We start from the raw sequence: 23,009 nt of genomic DNA, 5'->3' as shown, positions 1-23,009 counted from the left end.
CTGAAGTGCAATTGTAGGGTGGCTCAGTGACAGAACTGCTTTTGTTTCCCACGAAGATTCTCTCGAGCCAACCAAGATCTTCCTGCAGTATCCTGCTTCTCACTGTGGGTCTGGACATTGCCAATCAAAATGGTGAAGATAATGGCAAAACTTCAGTGGGAGCCACCACAGGTGTCAGGTGCATTTTATTCAATGGACGGAAGTGTGCCATGGAGCAAAGAGTGCCCACGTTTAAAAGTGCATCCACACAATCTTTTCACGGAGAAGCCCTATCATCTCCATACTTTGGAACAGGGGGTTGACATTCGGTGGAGGTTGCTCTGGTATTCGGAATATGTCTTTTGCTATCCCCATGAAAGTAACAGTTCACACCTATTCAGTGGATGCTTGTTCGAGTTTGGCAACTAAATTCTCTGCAGATTCCTTCTGTACTGGACACATTCCTGCCGAGGGATACAGGACGCAATCAGGGTTGAAGTTAACCTATGATTGTTTCTCCTCCTGGCTGCCAAAGGCCACTGTGGCACCAAACACAGGAACTGAGATCAGGGAGGCTGTGTTCTCAATGCTGTCAGTGTTGATGCTCAGGAGGAGCTAAGCAGGGAGCTGACAGCAGATGTGGGGGTACCTGGGGGCAGAAGAGTCTATAACCACTGGAAACCACTCCCTTGCAGAACCCGTATAGAACCAACAAATCCCAAGTCTCAACATTGCTCCACTGTCTAGCGAACAGCTGTGAAACTCCCTGGCAAAGTGTGTCACTAACCTCTAATGGCGGATCCAAACACAGGGTAACAACCAGCTAATGCTATTGATTACTCGGTTAGCTCAACTGATATAAGATTGTGCTGGGGGTTGAACAGTACCTCTAAATGTTGCAGGGATGCTGATGACCTATGTGGGGGTCTGCATAGTTCCACAGGGTGCAATTTTTTGTTTTTTTAAATCTTTGTTTTTTTAAATCTAGGAAATTACATACAAGCATCTACTGCAAACGAATGTTCAGTTTGAAGAGACAAACACTTGGAAGTTTGGAAATGCTAGAATCACACGATCCACTGTCTACAGTCAAGCTCTAAGATACAACTACATTTGCTCCAATCCCTCAGACAGAAACAAACACCTACAGGATCTCTATCAAGGGTTCTTAAAACTACAATACCCACCTGGGGAAGTGAAGAAACTGACTGACAGAGGCAGAAGAGTACCCAGAAGTCACCTACTACAGGACAGGCCCAACAAAGAAAATAACAGAATGCCACTAGCCATCACCTACAGCCCCCAACTAAAACCTCGCCAGCGCAACATCAAGGATCTACAACTTATCCTGGAAAACGATCCCTCACTCTGACAGACCTTGGGAGGCAGTCCAGTCCACGCTTACAGACAGCCCCCCAACCTGAAGCAAATACTCACTAGCAACTACACACCACACAACAAAAACACTAACCCAGGAACGTATCCCTGAAACAAACCTCACTGACAACTCTGTTCACATATCTATTCAAGGGACACCATCATAGGACCTAACCACATCAGCCACACGATCAGGGGCTCATTCACCTGCACATCTACCAATGTGATATTTGCCATCATGTGCCAGCAATGCCCCTCTGCCGTGTACATTGGCTAAACCAGACAGCCTCTATGCAAAAGAATAAATGGACACAAATCAGACGTCAAGAATTATAACATTCAAAAAGGTTTCAGAGTAACAGCCATGTTAGTCTATATTCACAAAAAGAAAAGGAGGACTTGTGGCACCTTAGAGACTAAGTCACGAAAGCTTATGCTCAAATAAATTGGTTAGTCGCTAAGGTGCCACAAGTACTCCTTTTCTTTTTGCGAACATTCAAAAACCAGTCGCAGAACACTTCAACCTCCCTGGACACTCAATAACAGACTTAAAAGTGGCAATTCTTCAACAACAAAACTTCAAAAACAGACTCCAACGAGACACTGCAGAACTGGAATTAATTTGCAAACTGGACACCATCAAATTAGGCCTGAATAAAGACTGGGAGTGGATGGGTCATTACACAAACTGAAACCCAATTTTCCCATGCTAATTTTTCCCCCTACTGTTACTCACACCTTCTTGTCAACTGTTTGAAACGGGCCACAATGATTACCACCACAAAAGTGATTTTTTCTTCTGCTGATAATAGCCCACTTTAATTGAATTGTCTCATTAGAATTGGTAAGGCAACCTCCATCTTTTCATGTAATATGTATATATATCTTCCTACTGTATTTTCCACTCCATGCATCTGATGAAGGGGTTTTAGTCCACAAAAGCTTATGCCCAAATAAATTTGTTAATCTGTAAGGTGCCACAAGTACTCCTCGTTGTTTTTGCTAGAATTAAGGTTGTCTATGTAACCTTCAGTCTGCCCATGTGTGCACGCATTATATTAGTCTTACTTGCATGATCATATACTTTCCCACAAGCCCCTTGTCTTATTCCGTGCACTGGATGGATCTGCTCTGGGGATGAGCTGGGGTGATGTAGGGAATGAGTCTATTGCTTGTAGAACCCTGGCCTCCTCCTGTGTATGGGATGTACCAGGGCTGTGCAATGAAGGAGACTTGCCTGAAGGACTCCTGTCTCATTTACTGCAGACGCTAGAAAATATGTTGTGAACGAGGCAGGGTGCTGCAGGAAGAGAAAGGAAGGGTGCTTGGTTAAGGCAGCTGAAAGCCACCTTAGAGAACTGGATTCTATCCCTCCCTCTTAAATCAAACATTTTCACAGGTGACCACTAATTGTGGGATCCTTATTCTATAGATGCCCAATTTGACACCCAGAGGTGAGATTTGCACAAATTACTGAGCACTCATAACAGCAACAGATTTAATGGGACCTGTAGACTGAAATATGAAGTGCTATAAAATGCTAAATACTCTGAAAAACAGGTTCTAGGCTTCTCAAATCAGACACCCAAAATAGCAGATGATCTAGACAATGCTGTCTCATTTCTCTGTGCCTCAGTATCGATAAAATGGTGATACCTCTCTATCTCAGAGGGGCTTTGTTAAGCACTCGATTATTACAGTGACGAGTGCCGTGGAAACGCCAAGGAGGAAATTAAATAATTCTGGATTCAGTGGAGGGTTTGGTGATGCAGAGTCAATAAGGCAAGAGGCCAACACACTGAAAGATGAGGATAAAAAGAAATATTTAATAGCTACCAATTCAGGAAGCACTAGCCATCCTGTGCACTGAATGCGGAACGGGTCCTGTGGAAAAAATATTATGCTATCATGTAATTAGTGCATATGCGCGTGGGGGCCAAATTACAGTTGCACAGTTGATGAATGCTGACATTTCCTAATTTATGAGTGCTTGACTATGCAACCTGAATGCTGGTTTAATGTATTTTTTTGCACATAATGTACACAAACCTCTTCACATGGCTATGGGTCACACACATTTCACACAGATCCTTCACATTTATGGGTGTTCTGTCCCAGTGAGATAATCTCTTTCCAGCCACAGACACGAACTACAAAGGCCAAAATCTGCTCCTAGTTTAAAATCCAAAGTAACTCTATTGCAGTAACGACTCTGTATTTATGGTGGTAGAACAGGGAACCCAAACCGGACGCCTAGACTACATCAAAATTCAATCCAAAAATACAAAAGCAGAAGAAAAAGGAGGCTACCACAACTCTTTAGGTCCTGCTTTTCAGGCTGGTTCTTCTGGTAGATTAGCCATCATTAATTAGATGGGAGGTACCCATATGCCAAAATCTTTTTTTTAATCTGATAAAATTTCATAGCACATAAGAACTATATAAAAGACATGGCAAAATAACTATTTGGGGCAAGTTTTTCCAAAAATCTTGACTACCAAAGTCTATGTGATCAGCATATAATTACACCAGGGCTGAACTTTTATTTGAGTAAAACTGATAGTATTTGGCCCACTAACTTCCAACTCACAACCCTGTAAAGCAAATGCTTTTAACTTTCAAGAATTTCCCCTCAGGGTAAAGCTTCCTTTAAAGCTACATTTCAAGGTAAAAACTCCACAGGGAGAAATGCATTTTCATCTGTATTTATGCGATAAATTTATTAAGCAACCCAACATTATAAAACGCAGCCAATAAATCTAACACCCAGAGAAGTGACCGTGGACATAACTGCATTTAAAAAAAGAAGTTAAATGGAAATGAAAGCTTCAATTATTCATTCAACACTCGAAAGGATTTCAATTCTCTCGCTGTCTTTGTAAATAATTTAAAAGATTTGCTGTGCTACAGCAGAACTAAACAAAGTCTGAGAGGACACAGAATCAGTGCAAATCCTGTGCCCCACCTTTAATTTAGGTTTCAAAGAGGTCTGATTTCTATCACTGTTAGAGAGCTTGTGAGAAAAATGTAGCAGCTAACTAATTATGGATAGTTCATATAAAGTGCTCAATACGCATAATCATGTTTTGGTTAGAAATAAAGGTATTGCGCACATTTAAATTATATAGAATAGTATGAAATACAGAATTTCAGTCTATGAGAACTGTCCAACTGGCTAAATCAATATGTTTCCTTCTTTTTTTTTATAGAGTGTATTGCAATATGTTTATGGAAAAACACTAGCTTTTTATAGCATGGGCTATTCCATTACAGTTTAGCCTTCTTAACCAGCAAGTTTGAAAGGTATTATACCACCAGCTAAACAACAGAATAATCATCTTAACCATAAGAATGTTACTGTGAATTCCGTAGCAGTTCCAGCAATAAGTACATTCCAGTGAAATCTTTGTACCTGGAGCTAAATGAAGTAACTAGAAATGGTAATTACATTTAAAATGGTATTTTTAAAAAGTCTCCAATACATCACCCCAGCATTTCAAACTATTTTCTAAACTGAGCTGTACTTGGTCCCAACTTAAACAAGGAAAACTTTAATGCACAAAAATGTTTCTCACAGTTCAATGTATGCTTCTAATGCCAATTTGCATCAGTCTAATCATGCCACTTAGCTGAAAAAGCAAAGCTTACAAACAGAAAAGAAAAATGTTACAAAGTACATTAGTTACTAAGTACATTTCCTGAACCACTGCCATCTCTTCTTTGGACTTCAAAAGGCATTTGTTGAAAATCAACCCCAAATGACATACCAGTGTAGACTGCTCAGCCAAAATCTCGTGAATGTTTGTCCCAGCAATCTTGTTGTATACATTACTTTTCAACAGGAAGGGTTTGATATATTTCAGCATTCAAAGCCCCACCTATTTTCATGTGTGTCATACTCCCTTTTAAGGGGGATGGTCGGTGGATGAAAAGGTCAGGACACAGAAATCAAGAGCAAGATTAGTCAGTGATTGATAATGAGCAAGAAATGAATAATTGCAGCAGGATATTTATAAACTCTGTTGAAATAATACTGGTTTCCACTTCACAGTATGGCTATCAATTTCTACCGTACATTGGTAGTAGGCAATTTAATTTCTACAATTATCAGCACTATTAGAAAGCCACAAAACAGAAATGCTCATTATGAAAACCAATAATCTGTGTTAACTAATATCTTTATGTTGATAACACAAAGATTTTATTTTTAGGATAAATCTGATAAGAACCCTGATGAGAATGACACTGAAATTTTATTGCCAAGGATTGAGATCTCAAAAGAGAATTTATTCCACATTTCACAGCTTTTTTTTTTTTAACTGCAAGACTTTTCTGTCTCAAAACATCTCAGACTATTCCACTGAAATGAATGTAACTGCACTGATTTTTGAAGGCTCAACTAACCACCTCGCTAGAAGAAACTGTATTTATAGGGATCGCATTATGTGGAATCCCTGAAAATAGCTACAGACAAACAGCTGGAGTTTTAACCTTCTCGGCCTTGTATCCCGGGAAATTATACAGCACTGAAGTGGATGTAAATGTTGCAGGAAGCAGAGGTATGTGTTGTAGCACTGTTATACAGAAGTAGATATGCCACTACAACACTGGGAGCAATAAAAGTACATATCTGAGGCAATATTGTTTGGAGTGTCTCAGGTACAAGACAAGTGTTTGATTTAACACAATTTTACTTTCAGGTGATCTGCAACACCAGTGCAGTGTGCTGCCAGCCCCTGTTAAAGCCAACGACCATGTAGTGTAGTTTTCTTGCAATCTCTGGTCCTCACTACTGTATTATCGGAGCACCTCACAGTGTTGACTATATATAACCTCACAGCCACCTGGTGAGGTAATGAAGCATTAGTTACCCCCATTTTACAGGTGGGGATGTGAGGCACAGACACACTAAGGTGTGTCTACACTGCAACTGGGAGGCTGTCCCACTGTCTGGCTCACAACCATGAGTGCTGACCTCAGGGCAGACTGTCAAAAACAGGTCAGACGCTCCAAACTGGTGGTGTGTTCTATAATTAGATTTCACCAAGCCAGTAATTAATGTGAACTCCTGGATCACTACAACACTCTTACCGTGAAAACAGCAAGAAGTCTGGTGGTATCTTAAAGACAAACAGATTTATTTGGGCATAAGCTTTCATGGGTAAAAAAAACACTTTTTCAGATGCACGGAATGAAAATTACATATGCAGGCATTATATACTGACACATGAAGAAAAGGGAGTTACCTCACAAGTGGAGAACCAGTGTTGACAGGGCCAATTTGATCAGGGTGGATATAGTCCACTCCCAATAATTGATGAGGAGGTGTCAATTCCAGGAGAGGGAAAGTTGCTTTTGTAGTGAGCCAGCCACTCCCAGTCCCTATTCAAGCCCAAATTAATGGTGTTGAATTTGCAAATGAATTTTAGTTCTGCCGTTTTTCTTTGAAGTCTGTTTCTGACTTTTTTTGTTCAAGTATGGCTACTTTTAAATCGGTTAAGAATGTCCAGGAAGATTGAAGTGTTCTCCTAGTGGCTTTTGTATGTTACCATTCCTGATATCCCATTTGTGTCCATTTATTCTTTTACGTAGAGACTGTCTGGTTTGGCCAACGTACATGGCAGAGGGGCACTGCTGGCACATGATGGCATATATCACATTAGTAGATGTGCAGGTGAATGAGTCCCTGATGGTGTGATTGGGTGCTCTGATGGTGTCACTAGAGTTGGTATGGGGACAGAGTAGGCAACGAGGTTTGTTACAGAGATTGGTTCCTGGGTTAGTGTTTCTGTGGTATGGTGTGTAGTTGCTGGTGAGTATTTGCTTCAGGTTGGGGGGCTGTCTGTAACTGAGGACTGGCCTGTCTCCCAAGATCTGTTTTCCAGGATAGGTTGTAGATCGCTGATGATGTGCTGGAGAGGTTTTAGCTGGGGGCTGTACGTGATGGCCAGTGGTGTTCTGTTATTTTCCTTGTTGGGCCTGTCCTGTAGTAGGTGACTTCTGGGTACCCATCTCGCTCTGTCAATCTGTTTCTTCACTTCCCCAGGTGGGTATTGTAGTTTTAAGAATGCTTGACAAAGATCTTGTAGGTGTTTGACTCTGTCTGAGGGATGTTCCTGGACGCTACAGTGCAAATAAGCTATGGTCACATAAACACCACCCTATACCAGAAACCTATTGACTGCTATACTTACCTACATGCCTCCAGTTTCCATCGAGGACACATCACACAATCCATTGTCTACAGCCAAGCCCTAAGATACAACTGAATTTGCTCTAATCCTTCCAATCCCTGTAACAAACATCGTTGCCTACTCTGTCCCCATATCTACTCAGTCAACACTGGTTCTCCACTTGTGAGATAACTCCCTTCTCTTCATGTGTCAGTATAATAATGCCTGCATCTGTAATTTTCATTCCATACATCTGAAGAAATGGGTTTTTTACCCACAAAAGCTTATGCCCAAATAAATCTGTTCGTCTTTAAGGTGCCACCAGACTCCTTGTTGTTTTTGTGGATACAGACTAACACGGCTACCCCCTGATACTCTTACCGTGGAGTCACAGACAGTCCCCTTAGACTCTCCAGTCTCACTTGTCACCCAGACAAACTGGACTTGGTGATAAATGGTCACTTACACCAAAAATCACACCATAATCAGGTTGCTTCGAGTCCCAAGAGACCAGTCACTTACCCTAGATCTTACATCAAAGATGATGCCTGTAGCCAATCCTGTAACAAGTTATCTAAAGGTTTATTAACTAGGAAAAAGGAATTTACAGGCTAAAGCAAGCAAACACACCCACAGATGAGTTACCATCTAAATCCTAAGAGTGACAAAGTTGTAGTGATCTATCAATTCAAAGTGTGTTTCTGGGAAGATTCAAGGGGCTACCCCTGGGGAATCTCTGGCTTGAGCTTAGTGATTCCAGCCCTTCAGAGTTCAAACAGCCAAAAGATGTGGGGCCTCCTTGTCAAGGATTTTTGTTCCCTTCCCCCCAGAGTTCAAGATGATGGGATGAGTTCACGTGCACGTCTCCTCCTCATGTGGGGTGTGGTCAACAGTCTTTTGTCCTCTGACATTCCACAATGATTTGTCTCATGTCTATTGGTCTTCTTTTGCTGGGCAGGAGATAACACCTCCCGTGGCAAAAAAGTATTTCACACTTGGTAATGTTTCTCTCCTGACTGGGGGGGTGTACAGTTTCAGAGCAAACACTTAAATATTACCTTATAACATGGGTCATAGACATTACACATGAGATTAATGCAGGCAGCAACATACTAGCATTTCACAGGGTCCAAAGACTAAATACATTCTTATAATACTACTACCTATTTTGAGCAAAACTAACATACAGGTGACCTGGTTTGGTCTCCAGCTAGGAGGGTTGTCAGTTCTTAGCTAATGCCTGCAACCTGGGCAAAAGCTGGCATCTGGCCTGCCAGCATCACAGAAGTATTATTGGAGTACATGTAGATGTACCCCACCTAGCTAGCAGCAGAGACTGCCTAGGGCCCTGTGTACATACTCGAGCGGCTGCTGCTCAGTCGAGCAATATGTGTTGCCATCACACCTCCTGACTGCAGCATAGACACACCGTAACTAACTTGCTCCGTGTCCCACAGAGGATCTGCATTAGCACAGGGAATTGAACGTGGGTCTTCAGAGCCCCAGGCTAGCACGCTAACCACTGGACCATCCTTCCATCTCAGTATCAGGTTCCTAATGATCCTTACGGCACAATAGTATATGTACACAGAAAGGTGCCTACAATAGTCTGGCACTTTTACCTTCCATGCCGCATGCTGATAACACCGTCAGCAGGATCTGAACCTTCAACATTGCACAGGCTGCTATCAGATGAACCACAGAACTAACTACATTAGCTGGCAGCAGAATAGGGCTGCTCTCCCAGAGAGGGGGATGGGCTGCTGGCACTGTGAACTGGATACAGAGTGTGGTTGTGGGGAAGCAATGGGGTGGCTCCTGCCCTAAGTGGTGTCCCCAGAAGAGGTGGAGCCCGGGTTGTGTCTCTCCCCCACATCTCAGGAGTTAGGAGAGTTCCTGAACCATGTGGTGTTCTCTCTCTCTCACGTCCACTCCCAGTAGGTGGAGAAGCTCCTATCCCATCTGGTCCCCACAAGACCGCACACTGGTTCAGGAGTGTGGAGCAGACAGTTGCAGCGGCACAGGAGCCAGCAAACAGAGCTGTAACAGGGGAGTTTGAGGGGGAGTTTGTCTTGTGGTGCTTGTTTGGGGTTTGTTTTTGCTGTGGGTGGTGGAGTTTTGGTGTGGTTTGTGTTTCCCAGATTAACAGGATTGAGGTGGGAAGGCTATGACAGATACAGAGGCAGCAGTGGGAGTGACCCATGTCGTGGAAGACACAATGAAGATGACTGGATGTGGAAGCTGTGGTATGTACATGATCCTGGAGGGGGTACCTGGAAAGAGTTTTGTCTGCATGAAATGCCGTCTGATAGATCTGATGGAAGAAAATACCCGAGGATTGGAGATGCAGGTGGAAAGTCTGGTTCAGTTTAGAAGGGGGGTCGAGCAGATTATGGAGCAAAGACATGAGGCAGCTGAAGGGAAAAGCTCAGACTTGCACATGGAAGCAGGACTGAAGAATTCTGAGGGGACACTGCTGGGTGAAGAAAATGGACAGTGGAAGCATGTGACTAAGAGAACCAGGCAGAGGAAAAGACGGGCTAGTGAAGGAGATATACAGCTCAAGAACAGGTTTTCAGAGTTGGAAAATGAAGAAGGGGCTCAGCAGGTGGTCACAAAAGGTGGAAGGGCAAGGAAGAAGAGAAGAGGAGCTAGTCCTATAGGAAAAGGGGAAGAGTCAATGGAGATTACACCAAATATGAGCACCAGGAGGGTACAGGCTGGGTTGAAGAGGATTACAAGGGAAAATGGGAATGGAAAGAAATTGCAGCCAGAGGGAACAGGGGATAGACTGGAGAATTGTACCATCGCCAGAAAAAGGCAGGCCTATGTGGTTGGGGACTTCTTACTGAGAAGAATAGACAGGCCTGTAACAAGAACTGATGCAGAGAACAGAAGGGCGTGCTGTCTGCCGGGTGCTAAAATACGAGAAGTGGACCTGAGGCTGAAGAGGACCCTAATGGGAGCAGGAAAGAATCCACTGATTGTTCTTCATGTGGGAACAAATGATATGGCTAGATTCTCGCTAGATTGTATCAAGGGAGACTGTGCCAGGCTGGGGAATACGCTTAAGGAAATCGAGGCTCAGGTGATCTTCAGTGGGATTCTGCCTGTTTCTAGAGAAGGGCAACAAAGGTGTGACAAGATTATGATGCTCAACAGATGGCTCAGGCACTGGTGCTATAAGGAGGGCTTTGGGATATGTGGCCACTGAGAAGCATTCATGGACAGAGGACAGTTCTCTCGGGATGGACTTCACCTGAGTAAGGAGGGAAATAGACTTCTAGGACGGAGGCTGGCACAACTGATCAAGAGAGCTTAAAACTAGGAATCTGGGGGAGATGGTTGGGAGATGTCCAGGTGATCTCCAGGCCGGATTTTAGCATTGAGAGGGAAGAAAGGAAAGTAAGAAAGGATACAGCCGTGGGTAGGAGAATGGACATAAGGAGGAAGGGCAGTGTGGATACCAGTCCAATAGGTCATACTGGCTGTAGAATGTCTGTGCCTAATCGGGTACAGAATGTGAGCGAGGCCAAACAGCAAAAATGAAGATGTTTGTTCACCAATGCGAGGAGCCTCGGTAACAAAATGGAGGAACTAGAGCTACTGGTGCAGGAAGTGAAACCAGCTATTCTAGGGAGAACAGAACCATGGTGGAATAGTCGTCATGACTGGACTACGGGTATTGAAGGGCATGTGCTGTTTAGGAAAGACAGAAATAAAGGTAAAGGTGGTGGAGCAGCATTGTATATCGAGGATGAGGTAGAATGTAAAGAAATCAGAAGTGATGGAATGGATAAGACAGAGCCCGTCTGGGCAAAAATCACATTGGGGAAGAAAACTACTAGAGCCTCCCCTGGGATAGTGCTTGGGGTGTGCTGTAGACCGCCGGGATCTAATTGGGATATGGATAGAGCCCCCTTTAATGTTTTTAATGAAGTAAATACTAATGGAAACTGCGTGATCATGGGAGACTTTAACTTCCCAGATATAGACTGGAGGACAAGTGCTAGTAATAATAATAGGGCTCAGATTTTCCTAGATGCGATAGCTGATGGATTCCTTCACCAAGTAGCTGCTGAACCAACAAGAGGGGGATGCCATTTTAGATTTTGCTTTGGTGAGCAGTGAGGACCTCATAGAAGAAATGGTTGTAGGGGACAACCTTGGTTCGAGTGTTCATGAGCTAATTCAGTTCAAACTAAATGGAAGGATAAACAAAAATAGATCTGTGACTAGGGTTTTTGATTTCAAAAGAGCTAACTTTAAAAAATTAAGGAAATGAGTTAGGGAAGTGGATTGGGCTGAAGAGCTTATGGATCTAAAGGTGGAGGTGGCCTGGAATTACCTCAAGTCAAAGTTGCAGAAACTATCAGAAGCCTGCATCCCAAGAAAGGGGAAAAAATTCATAGGCAGGAGTTGTAGACCAAGCTGGATGAGCAAGCACTTTAGGGAGGTGATTAAGAAAAAGCAGAAAGCCTACAAGGAGTGGAAGATGGGAGGGATTAGCAAGGACATCTACCTTATTGAGGTCAGAACATGTAGGGATAAAGTGAGAACGGCCAAAAGCCATGTAGAATTGGACCTTGCAAAGGGAATTAAAACCAATAGTAAAAGGTTCTATAGCCATATAAATAAGAAGAAAACAAAGAAAGAAGAAGTGGGACCACTAAACACTGAGGATGGAGTGGAGGTTAAGGATAATCTAGGCATGGCCCACACTTCTTCATCTGTAATCTTTTGTCATTGTTATACTTGTGTGTGGTTTTTTCCCCCAGTGCAGCAGAGAAATGCAGTGTCTGAGCTGGAGACAAGATGAAACACATATATTGTCCCCAGTGGTTATGAAGGGATTGTTTTTCTTCTTCATTGTTACCACACAAGTGGGCAGAAGTCATACAAGTTGTTACCTCTTAAACTGAGTTACAACAGTTTGGATAAAAAGGGAATAAATGGGCCATTATTGCCTACAGCTATAAAAGAGGACACAGGAGACAGGTCATAGATGGCAAATTAGATGGAATGTGAATTTTTTATGAACTAAAGTGGCTGTTTTCTTCCCTGGCTCTGAGCTGAAGTGCTAGCAGACTGGAGCATAAGTGACATAGAAATTTTCACAGTTTGATTTCTATTACAAATAAGGTTCCTACAAAAGGATAAAATTGCTTCTGGAAAAGTCTTTTATATTTGATTTATTTAAATCAGTGTAATAAGCCTTGTATTACAGAGCATCTTGGACACTGATTAGTAGGAGCAGCTTGCCAGAGTTGTGGTGGTGATATGAAGACAGCTGGAGGGCCCCTGCTTCTCTGGGGAGGGGTTCTGAGCCCCTTTCCCTGCCCCCCTTGTGTGTGATCCAAGGAAAGAGGTGCCTATTTTGCTTCAAGAGAGTCTGGATGCCTCGTTTTAGAGACGAGTTCTGTAGGTGGGGGTCATAGCCGTGCATAGGGGTCCTCTTGCCACGAGGATTGTCAGCGGCAAAGTGGGGTGTGGGTGGTCTGTAGGTGTGTGAAAGTAGAGTGTGAGATGGTGTCCTGTTGTTGTGGGAGAAGGCGTGGTGAAGCTGAGTGGCCATGGTGGTTCTGTGGAGTAGGGTGTATGTTTGTCTGAGTCTCAGGCAGGTGTAGGTAGGTCCTGCTCAGTACAGCTCACTGAAACGCAAGGTTTGCCTTAGCAAAGAGGAGGCATTTGACTCTGTCCTATAGTGGCCAAGTGGCCCATCCCCACAGTGTTCTGCTGCAGCTGCAAAGGAAGGGTGAGAGTATGTGTGCCCGGAGTCTATTGGGACATGGCTCAAAGAGGGTAAAGGTAAGGTCGTGTTGTCCCTCAACTCTTTAGCTCCTGGTTTTCAGACGTCTGGGTTTTGCTGGACTCGACAGTGAGAGAGGCCAAACGCCATGTAGAGTTGGACCTTGCAAAGGGAATTAAAACCAGTAGTAAAAGGTTCTATAGCCATATAAATAAGAAGAAAACAAAGAAAGAAGAAGTGGGACCGCTAAACACTGAGGATGGAGTGGAGGTTAAGGATAATCTAGGCATGGCCCAATATCAAAACAAATACTTTGTCTCAGTCTTTAATGAGGCTAATGAGAAACTTAGGGATAATGGTAGGAGAAGCCCGGGGAGGAAGGCTACACACCAACTTCTACAACAAGGCCAGGGTCCTACAAACAGCCTCCTTCACTACCCAACCTAGCAACTGCAGAAAGCAATTTTAACAAGGCAATGATCATCTCAGGACTGCTTTCTGCCTACTTCACTCTAGACCGTCTTGTGCTCACTGGCTGTTTGCTCCAACCTCTCCCATTTCCTCCTTTTGTCTGTCCATCTAGACAGGCTCCTCCTAACACAATCCTCTAAAAAGGTTTAAACAAATCAAAATGAAAGTACAGGTCACAGAACTCACTTGACATTTGCTGCCATTGCATTGTTCACTCTGAAAGTTATAACCCTTTACCCTAGTCTTTGGCTTGTTAATTTTGAAAGCAAGCTCTTCCAGGCAGGAAATATCACTTATTCTTGTTGTATAGTGCCTATCACAATGGTGATCCATTCTCCATTGGCCCCATGTATACCATATAATGACATTGTATACATATATAAAATATATTTCTGTATTTACTACACAGATTACTAACACTCAGTGTCCAAGATGCTCTGTAATACAAGGCTTATTACACTGATTTAAATAAATCAAATATAAAAGACTCTTCCAGAAGCAATTTTATCCTTTTGTAGGAACCTTATTTGTAATAGAAATCAAACTGTGAAAATTTCTATGTCACTTATGCTCTGGCTCCAGTCTGCTAGCACTTCAGCTCAGAACCAGGGAAGAAAACAGCCACTTTAGTTCATAAAAAATTCACATTCCATCTAATTTGCCATCTATGACCTGTATCCTGTGCCCCCTTTTATAGCTGTAGGCAATAACAGCCCATATATTCCCTTTTTATCCAAATTGTTGTAACTTAGTTTAAGAGGTAACAACTTGTATGACTTCTGCCCACTTGTGTGGTAACAATGAAGAAGAAAAACAATCCCTTCATAACCACTGGGGACAATATATGTGTTTCATCTTGTCTCCAGCTCAGACACTGCATTTCTCTGCTGCACTGGGGGAAAAAACCACACACAAGTATAACAATGACAAAAGATTACAGGTGAAGAAGTGTGGGAAAGTACTTAGCACTTATCTAAGCACTTTTCAAGCACAAAGTGCCTTACAGACATTACTGGAGTGATCTTCACAACAGACCTATGAGGTAAGTCATTACTGTTTTTCCCTCCCCACCCCCATTTCAATTCCAACTCATTTCTACCTCTGGCCTTAGCTCACTTCTGAAGTTCTCAGTGTTCTCAGCAATGGTGACAAGATCCATATTTCCAAGTTGTGGCTAAAGGGCATGGTCGAATACATGGTTGAATAGCTGGGGTTGGCCCTGCTTTAAGCAGGGGATTGGACTAGATGACCTCCTGAGGTCTCTTCCAACCCTAATCTTCTATGATTGCATCATATATATATGGGCTCAATTCAGAGATGCACTTTGCAGTAACTCTCAGGAAATTTGTTTAAAATAGGGAAACACACTAATGGTCAAAGCAAAGTTTAGGCCACGTGGAGCCATAATGGAGTGGAAGATGGTGAGTGGCCTGCTGAGACCAACCGGTATATCTCTTGATGTCCTAGGTGAAAGGCAGTCACTCACTGCTCTGAGCATAGATTCCCCCTCAGCTCTACTCTCCAGTTTCTGTGCAGCAAACAGTAGAGCATTTACAATCATTAAATGATGCTCTCAGGCAGGTCTATGTATTGTAATTGCCATGCATATATCAACAACCAGCCAAATAATTAAGTATCATTCTTTAACATCATGCCTAATGGAGATCAAGCAAATATTTCTAGCAATGTTTCTGCATCTGGCATCACACCCACCAGCAATGCTAAGCAAAAATTATATACGGCATTAAGCAATTGTGCTCTAAGTAGTGCATAGGTATTACAAGAAACACACATCTGAGAATATTCCAATGGCTTGTACAATGGTACTAACACCTCCTTATCTCTACTTGAAATACCTCGCCTCATGCATCCCAAGACTGCATTAGCTTTTTTCATGGCCACATCACATTGGCAGCTCATAGTCATCCTGTGATCAACTAACACTCCAAGGTCCTTCTCCTCCTCTGTTACTTCCAAGTGATGCATCCCCAGCTTACAACAAAAATTCTTGTTATGAATCCCTAAATGCATGGCCTTGCACTTTTCATTATTAAATTTCATCCTATTACTATTACTCCAGTTTACAAGGTCATCCAGACCTTCCTGTACTATATCCCGGTCCTTCTCTGTATTGGCAATACCTCCCAGCTTTGTGTCATCCGCAAACTTTATTAGCACATTCCCACTTTTTGTGCTAAGATCAGTAATAAAAAGATTAAATAAGATTGGTCCCAAAACCAATCCCTGAGGAATTCCACTAGTAACCTCCTTCCAGCCTGACAGTCCTCTTTTCAGTATGACCCGTTGCAGTCTCCCCTTTAACCAGTTCCTTATCCACCTTTCAATTTTCATATTGATCTCCATCTTTTCCAATTTAACTAATAATTCCCCATGTGGCACCATATCAGACACCTTACTAAAATCTAGGTAAATTAGATCCACTGCACTTCCTTTGTCTAAAAAAATCTGTTACTTTCTCAAAGAAGGAGATCAGGTTGGTTTGGCACGATCTACCTTTTGTAAAACCATGTTGAATTTTGTCCCATTTACCATTGACCTCAATGTCCTTAACTACTTTCTCCTTCAAATTTTTTTCCAAGACCTTGCAAACTACAGATGTCAAACTAACAGGCCTGTACTTACCAGGATCACTTTTTTTTCCATTTCTTAAAACTAGGAACTATGTTAACAATTCTCCAGTCATATGGTACAACCCCAGAGTTTACAGATTCATCAAAATTTTTTGCTAATGGGCTTGCAATTTCATGTGCAATTTCATTTCCTTTAATATGCTTGGATGAAGACTATCTAGCCCCCCTGATTTAGTCCCATTTACCTGTTCAAGTTTGACTTCTACCTTGGATGTGGCAATATCTACCCCAATATCCTCCTTCCCATTTGTCGTCCTACCATTATCCCTAAGTTTCTCATTAGCCTCATTAAAGACTGAGACAAAGTATTTGTTTCGATATTGGGCCATGCCTAGATTATCCTTAACCTCCACTCCATCCTTAGTGTTTAGCGGTCCCACTTCTTCTTTCTTTGTTTTCTTCTTATTTATATGGCTATAGAACCTTTTACTATTGGTTTTAATTCCCTTTGCAAGGTCCAATTCTACATGGCTTTTGGCCGTTCTCACTTTATCCCTACATGTTCTGACCTCAATAAGGTAGATGTCCTTGCTAATCCCTCCCATCTTCCACTCCTTGTAGGCTTTCTGCTTTTTCTTAATCACCTCCCTAAAGTGCTTGCTCATCCAGCTTGGTCTACAACTCCTGCCTATGAATTTTTTCCCCTTTCTTGGGATGCAGGCTTCTGATAGTTTCTGCAACTTTGACTTGAGGTAATTCCAGGCCACCTCCACCTTTAGATCCATAAGTTCTTCAGCCCAATCCACTTCCCTAACTCATTTCCTTAATTTTTTAAAGTTAGCTCTTTTGAAATCAAAAACCCTAGTCATAGATCTATTTTTGTTTATCCTTCCATTTAGTTTGAACTGAATTAGCTCATGATCACTCGAATCAAGGTTGTCCCCTACAACCATTTCTTCTATGAGGTCCTCACTGCTCACCAAAGCAAAATCTAAAATGGCATCCCCTCTTGTTGGTTCAGCAACTACTTGGTGAAGGAATCCATCAGCTATCGCATCTAGGAAAATCTGAGCCCTATTATTATTACTAGCACTTGTCCTCCAGTCTATATCTGGGAAGTTAAAGTCTCCCATGATCACGCAGTTTCCATTAGTATTTACTTCATTAAAAACATTAAAGAGGGCTCTATCCATATCCAAATTAGATCCCGGCGGTCTATAGCCCACCCCAAGCACTATCCCAGGGGAGGCTCTAGTAGTTTTCTTCCCCAATGTGATTTTTGCCCAGACGGGCTCTGTCTTATCCATTCCATCGCTTCTTATTTCTTTACATTCTACCTCATCCTTGATATACAATGCTGCTCCACCACCTTTACCTTTATTTCTGTCTTTCCTAAACAGCACATGCCCTTCAATACCCGTAGTCCAGTCATGACGACTATTCCACCATGTTTCTGTTCTCCCTAGAATAGCTGGTTTCACTTCCTGCACCAGTAGCTCTAGTTCCTCCATTTTGTTACCGAGGCTCCTCGCGTTGGTGAACAAACATCTTCATTTTTGCTGTTTGGCCTCGCTCACATTCTGTACCCGATTAGGCACGGACATTCTACAGCCAGTATGACCTATTGGACTGTATCCACACTGCCCTTCCTCCTTATGTCCATTCTCCTACCCACGGCTGTATCCTCTCTTACTTCGTTTTCTTCCCTCTCAATGCTAAAATCCGGCCTGGAGATTACCTGGACATCTCCCAACCATCTCCCCAAATTCCTAGTTTTAAGCTCTCTTGATCAGTTGTGCCATCCTCCATCCTAGAAATCTATTTCCCTCCTTACTCAGGTGAAGTCCATCCCGAGAGAACTGTCTTCTGTCCATGAATGCCTCTCAGTGGCCACATATCCCAAAGCCCTCCTTATAGCACCAGTGCCTGAGCCATCTGTTGAGCATCATAATCTTGTCACACCTTTGTTGCCCTTCTCTAGAAACAGGCAGAATCCCACTGAAGATCACCTGAGCCTCGATTTCCTTAAGCGTATTCCCCAGCCTGGCACAGTCTCCCTTGATACAATCTAGCGAGAATCTAGCCATATCATTTGTTCCCACATGAAGAACAATCCGTGGATTCTTTCCTGCTCCCATTAGGGTCCTCTTCAGCCTCAGGTCCACTTCTCGTATTTTAGCACCCGGCAGACAGCACGCCCTTCTGTTCTCTGCATCAGTTCTTGTTACAGGCCTGTCTATTCTTCTCAGTAAGAAGTCCCCAACCACATAGGCCTGCCTTTTCCTGGCGATGGTACAATTCTCCAGTCTATCCCCTGTTCCCTCTGGCTGCAAGTCCTCTCGATTCCTATTGTTCTATTGTCCCTTGCAACCCCCTGCAAGCCATCAGTGGCCTTGTTCCTTATTTACCCTGTGGTATGACAGATCAGAATCATACTCAAAGGCCCAAGTTGAGCTAACCATAAACTAATCCAAAATCAATCCTTCGTCAGACTTATTGGCCCAATTAATGATATGGAATCTGGTTACTGCAACAGTCATTTTATTTTCATAGGTATTAACTCCTATACAACATGCTGTAGACACCCTGACAGTGTGATCTTCACATAGGAATATATAATCCAACATTGGTCTTCTTAACTTGCTGGCCTAGCTTAAAAACTGTCCACTAAGCAAAATGTACCACATCCAACTGCACTGAACTACCCCACAGACCACCTCAGAAACCCTACTAGATATCTAGTTTTTGCAATGCACCCTGAAGGTCAACAAATTAGGATTATTCTGGACAAAAAGGTAGAAGAGAGAAGGTCAGAGAGACAACTGGTCCTTCTGCAGCCTTGTCTCTGCCTACACTGGAGCTGGAAGTATGATTTTCAGCTCAGACAGACACATACATGCTAGTTTTGACCAAAGTAGCATGCCAAGAATAGCAGCATAGCCATGGCTGCATGGGCAGCAGGATGGGCTAAGCACCCTGAGTACATATGTTGGGGCTTCAGAAGAGATTCTATCTGGGGTGGCTAATCTGTCCTGCTGCCCATTTTGCTGTGATGACATTCCTATTTTTAGCGCACTGGCTCGATCAAAGCTAGCACCTGTGGGTCTATCCAAGCTGGCAATGACACCTCCAGCTCCAGTGTAGAGGTACCCTTGGAGCGCATGTAAGTTAGGGGGCAAGGAGATCCCAGCTCAAGAGTCTCCATCGACTACAATTGAAGGAGTATATGGCAAAAGTAGAGAGGCAGCCATCCATATATATCGTCAGGACAAAAACAACCACTGTAATGCCTTCTGGAGACCAAGGGGAGTGCATGTCATGGACTACAGGTTCCATTGCATCCAGCAAGACAATTGCTGTTGCATTCTGCACCAACTTCAGTGGTTCAAAATAAATGTAGGCTGGAGTTTAATGCAGAGCACATTGAAATATCTAACCTGAGGGTACAAAGGTATGGATAAGACAATTAAAGCCCGCATCCACACCAGATGGCTCATCAGCCCAGGAAAATGAGACAACAGCCTTAACCAAGAATTCCAAAATGCTACAAAATACATTTTGTATATTCTTTTTTATTTAATTGATAAATACATACAGATGTACGAACAAATTATGATTTGATTTGAAAAAAGAAAAAGAGTACTTGTGGCACCTTAGAGACTAACAAATTTATTTGAGCATAAGCTTTCGTGAGCTACTGCTCACTTCATCGGACATCTGAACGCATCCGATGAAGTGAGCTGTAGCTCATGAAAGCTTATGCTCAAATAAATTGGTTAGTCTCTAAGGTGCCACAAGTACTCCTTTTCTTTTTGTGAATACAGACTAACATGGCTGCTACTCTGAAACAACAACATAGTGCTGTGAGATGATCAAATCTTGGAATTGTTAATAGCACCTCAAGAGGATGCCTTGTTACCATGGTAATTTACCACACCACTTTACGGGAGCCTTGCTGTGGTTATCACTGCTTGGTGAGGCCACAACAGTATTGTAGCCGTTAAGCCCAGGCTACAGGAAGTTTTCAGATGGTAGAGATTGGGCCTGCACCCTGCACCTCTCCAGTCATGAGTTTTCAAAGATAATGGCCAATGGCTCTGCAATCACAGCCGCCAACTCCTTTAGCATTCTCGGATGCAACGCATCCGGCCCCATGGACTTGTGCACGTCCAGCTTTTCTAAAAAGTCCCTAACCACTTCTTTCTCCACAGAGGGCTGGCCACCTACCCCCCATGCTGTGTTGCCCAGCGCAGCAGTCTGGGAGCTGACCTTGTTCGTGAAGACAGAGGCAAAAAAAGCATTGAGTACATTAGCTTTTTCCACATCCTCTGTCACTAGGTTGCCTCCCTCATTCAGTAAGGGGCCCACACTTTCCTTGGCTTTCTTCTTGTTGCCAACATACCTGAAGAAACCCTTCTTGTTACTCTTAACATCTCTTGCTAGCTGCAGCTCCAGGTGCGATTTGGCCCTCCTGATTTCATTCCTACATGCCCGAGCAACTTTTTTATACTCTTCCCTGGTCATTTGTCCAATCTTCCACTTCTTGTAAGCTTCTTTTTTATGTTTAAGATCCGCAAGGATTTCACTGTTAAGCCAAGCTGGTTGCCTGCCATATTTACTATTCTTTTGACACATCGGGATGGTTTGTCCCTGTAACCTCAATAGGGATTCTTTGAAATACAGCCAGCTCTCCTGGACTCCTTTCCCCCTCATGTTATTCCCCCAGGGGATCCTACCCATCAGTTCCCTGAGGGAGTCGAAGTCTGCTTTCCTGAAGTCCAGGGTCCATATTCTGCTGCTTATCTTTCCTCCCCGTGTCAGGATCCTGAACTCGACCAACTCATGGTCACTGCCCCCCAGATTCCCATCCACTTTTGCTTCCCCTACTAATTCTTCCCGGTTTGTGAGCAGCAGGTCAAGAAAAGCTCTCCCCCTAGTTGGCTCCTCCAGCACTTGCGCCAGGAAATTGTCCCCTACATTTTCCAAAAACTTCCTGGATTGTCTGTGCACCACTGTAGTGCTCTCCCAGCAGACATCAGGATGATTAAAGTCACCCATGAGAACCAGGGCGTGCGATCTAGTAGCTTCTGCGAGTTGCCGGAAGAAAGCCTCATCCATCTCATCCCCCTGGTCCGGTGGCCTATAGCAGACTCCCACCACTACATCACTCTTGTTGCTCACACTTCTAAACTTAATCCGGAGACACTCAGGTTTTACTGCAGTTTCATACCGGAGCTCTGAGCAGTCATACTGCTCCCTTACATACAGTGCTACTCCCCCACCTTTTCTGCCCTGCCTGTCCTTCTTGAACAGTTTATAACCATCCATGACAGTACTCTAGTCATGTGAGTTATCCCACCAAGTCTCTGTTATTCCAATCACGTCATAATTCCTTGCTTTCACCAGGACCTCCAGTTCTCCCTGCTTGTTTCCAAGGCTTTGTGCATTTGTATATAGGCACTTGAGATAACCTGCTGACCCAACCAACCTTTATAACCTTTACCCAAAAGGAACTGTCCCAAAGTCTTATTCAGAGTCTTTCTGGTCACTGTTTTACTATGACCTTATAAAGGCTGCTGTGGCAAAACCATACCCCAGGTGACCAAGAGCAGACAAGTTTCCTCAGAGAGGATGTTATTACCTTAAGGTAGAGATTGTAGTCAGCTGAGTTCCTTAATGTATCCTTGGAGAAAGCGTCCAAAATTAAAATTGTTTCTTCTAACAGAAAGCCGGCATGGTTTGATGTTCTATGAACCAGTTGAGCTTCCCAATAAAGGTTAGGTGCTGAAAGTAATTAACTGTAAAGAAAAGGAACTGGTGAGATGATTATATTCATGGACTACAGTTGACTTCTCTCTGTTCAGTAGCAATGCTCTGCATTGGAAAGATGGCTAAGAGAAACATGATCATTCCCCTCTATTCGACATTGGTGAGGCCTCATCTGGAGTACTGTGTCCAGTTTTGGGCCCCACACTACAAGAAGGATGTGGAAAAATTGGAAAACGTCCAGTGGAGGGCAACAAAAATGATTAGGGGGCTGGAGCACATGACTTGTGAGGAGAGGCTGAGGGAACTGGGATTGTTTAGTTTGCAGAAGAGAAGAATGAGGGGGGATTTGATAGCTTCTTTCAACTACCTGAAAGGGGGTTCCAAAGAGGATGGATCTAGACTGTTCTCAGTGGTAGCAGATGACAGAACGAGGAGTCATGGTCTCAAGTTTCAGTGCGGGAGGTTTAGGTTGGATGTTAGGAAAAACATTTTCACTAGGAGGGTGGTGAAGCACTGGAATGGGTTACCTAGGGAGGTTTTCAAGGTCAGGCTTGACAAAGCCCTGGTTGGGATTATTTAGTTGGGGATTGGTCCTGCTTTGAGCAGGGGGTTGGACTAGATGACCTCCTGAGGTCCCTTCCAACCCTGATATTTTATGATTCTATGAAAGTTCTCTCCATAGAAAAAGAGCTTCCCTATAAACATCTCCTACAACAAGGACTGGTTTTACACCATTCACAGCTGGACTACACATACCACACGAAATGAAGACTGGTATTGTGGTTAAGGCATCAGATTGGATTAAATTCCCAGCTCTGCCACAATCTCTCTGATTTTGGGCAAGACACAGTCTCTGTGCCTCAACTCCCATCCCTACATGAGAATATTACTTGCACCAAG

General features: G+C 43.3%; 1 protein-coding gene across 1 annotated transcript in view; it reads right to left on the bottom strand.

Annotated features, from left to right (window-relative positions):
• Positions 1-22,131, bottom strand: part of TRPM8 (transient receptor potential cation channel subfamily M member 8) — a 128,152-nt gene extending 106,021 nt beyond the window's left edge. Inside the window, exon 1 of the mRNA XM_073304777.2 lies at positions 21,982-22,131. The gene's annotated coding sequence lies outside the window, so the exon portion shown is untranslated. The remainder of the gene's footprint in view (positions 1-21,981) is intronic.
• Between the last annotated feature and the right edge of the window lie 878 nt (positions 22,132-23,009).

This window comes from Lepidochelys kempii, chromosome 11 (assembly GCF_965140285.1).
Source record: "Lepidochelys kempii isolate rLepKem1 chromosome 11, rLepKem1.hap1, whole genome shotgun sequence".
Lineage (NCBI taxonomy): Eukaryota > Metazoa > Chordata > Testudines > Cheloniidae > Lepidochelys > Lepidochelys kempii.
The sequence above is the reverse complement of the archived record's forward strand: the minus strand, read 5'-3'. Positions and strand labels throughout refer to the sequence as shown.